Below are 2,500 nucleotides of genomic sequence, written 5' to 3' on the forward strand. Positions count from 1 at the left end.
ATGTGTATGCATATATATATATATGCACACACACATGCATAAATATTTGTAAGTAGTAATATGAACAGTTAAGAGTGCTCAATATGCGTTGTAGAGTATTAGTGAATAAATGAGGGTTGTGTTAAAAACTAATATATTACTGTTCAAGTTGAATCCTTCCCCCGACTTCCTCTCCAATTGTCGTACCACAGAGACATTCATCGGATGGTATATCAATGAAGAATTTCAGAAATGTATGTATTTCTAAAATTCTTTATTGACATGCCATCTGCTGAATGCCTCGACAGTGTGAAACTTAAAGTAATGGGGAAAACATAACTTTAAAACAACAATAATAATAATGAGACACACACACACACACACACACACACATTCCTCATTAAGAAAAATAGCTGGTGTCACCGAATATTGAGATATTTTATATTTAAATGAATATGTGTGTGTGTTTGTATGTGTTTCTCTCTCTCTTTCTCTCTCTCTCTCTCTCTCTCTCTCTCTCTCTCTCTCTCTCTCTCTCTCTCTCTCTCTCTCTCTCTCTCTCTCAATGCTTTTCCCATGCCTCTGGCGTGGGTGCCAGTCACACCAGTTTCAGTGTACTGGCATTGGCGACCACAACAATATAATTATACTCTACCTTGGTATTGAGTGCTTCTTCTCTTGCTCATAAATTCAAACACACACAAATTATTATGAAAATATATGATAAAAGTTGAGTCATTTTATATTCAAATACGTAGGATGCCTACCAAAAGAAGAATGAAACACACAAAACGCCATACAATGTCTTTTTTTTGTGTTTCTTTCTTTGTATTTCAATGAAAATTTTCTAGAAAATATCTACCTTTTCATATTTGTTATTTATTAACTGTATGTTCTTTTTTTTTTTTTTCGTTTTTATATTTTCACCTGTCAAAATTTTATTTTCATGTTTTTATCATTCATATTTTCAGTTTTTTTGTTTTTTTTCTCATTTATTTGAAATCTATTTTTGTGTTGTGCTGTTATTGTTGTTGTTAACAACTAAAAACTTATATAAAGATTTTTAAAAAATGCTTGACAGTGCAGCTGCACATTTGTTGGTAGTTTTTTTTTTTTTTTCTTTATAATATTCCTCTGGGACAATAACAACTGTAGCGTCACCGTTACTGTGCCTGTATCTGTGTAAAAGCTGGAGACGAATTCTTTTTACCCCACCCCACTCCTCTCACTCTCTCTCTTTCTCTCTCTCTCTCTCTCTCTCTCTCTCTCTCTCCTACATTGTTTACTCCTACTCCAACTCTTCTTCTCTCTCCCATTCTGCTTGCAACTTGGCTGTGCACCTGCATGTATGTGTGCAGATTTTCTGAGCATTCAAGTCCTGACCAACTGATTGCAGTCATATGTATAGTAGTAGTAGTAGTAGTAGTAGTAGTAGTAGGACATATACTAAATAATACTACTACAACGTTATGTCTCCTGCCTCTCCCCCTCTGGTTTAGAAGCTTGTATTCCTTGTGGGTTTTCAGTTACATTACACACATTCTCTTACATCCTGAATTCCATCCCTGTCATGGTTCATTTTGTATCAACACCCAAACACCCACCCACTCACCTTTTCTAGGTATTATAGGCACCCTTATAAAACAAGTACCAAATTAATTAATTGCAGGGATCTATTTAATCAATCTTGTTACCATATTCCTGCTGAAATGTGTTTTCTTTGCTTCAATAAGTTTTGAAAATAATGAAGAATTTGGGAAAATAGTTTTAACATTATTAAACCCTTCGTGGGCCGGCAGGGTTGGAATTACACAAAAGGCCATTGGGGTCCCCTTTTATTTTTGTGCATTACCGCATTATCCATAAAGTAATATTTGTTTAATCTTGTATATATGTGCGGGTGCATGATATAGAACAAGAAATTTAGCCCTTTTTTTTATAGTTTTATAAACTGTACATATAGCACTAAATATGAAATGAAACAAAAGGAAATTTTGGGCCCTCCCCCTAAATTTCAGGCCTTGTGCCTATAGTAGAATGGATGATTATGAGTATTAGTATTAGTGAGCTGCAGTAGTGCACCAGATTATGCGTCCGAAATTTGGTGGTGGGGGGGGGGGTCAGTCGATTAGATCAACCCCAGTATGCAACTGGTACTTAATTTATCAACCCTGAAAGGATAAAAGGCAAAGTTGACCTCGGTGGAATTTGAACTCAGAACGTAAAGACAGACAAAATACCGTTAAGCAATTCGCCTGGCCTGCTACCATCTCTGCCATCTCACTGCCCTGAGGGATGACTAAATATAATTTTTAAAATGTTGCTGTTCTTTTGCCTCAGATCAGATCTGGTTGAGCAGGGCTATGATCAAATGCATTCCAACTGTGACCATTCCAACTTTATGTGCAGTGAACTCGGGATCAGATTGCCTTGGAATATGTGGGTTTTTTAATGTAAGATAGTAGGATATGATATGGGGGAATTTGGCTGTTATTCATAGTAGAATGAGCAACCAGATAGA

At 36.0% G+C, this 2,500-nt stretch overlaps 1 protein-coding gene across 2 annotated transcripts in view; it reads left to right on the forward strand.

Annotated features, from left to right (window-relative positions):
* Positions 1-2,500, forward strand: part of LOC106883016 (sushi domain-containing protein 2) — a 105,754-nt gene that overhangs the window by 22,238 nt on the left and 81,016 nt on the right. The gene's annotated exons all lie outside the window — the stretch shown is intronic.

The sequence above is a fragment of the Octopus bimaculoides genome, chromosome 10 (genome assembly GCF_046866305.1).
Source record: "Octopus bimaculoides isolate indiv1 chromosome 10, ASM4686630v1, whole genome shotgun sequence".
NCBI classification, from domain to species: Eukaryota; Metazoa; Mollusca; class Cephalopoda; order Octopoda; family Octopodidae; genus Octopus; species Octopus bimaculoides.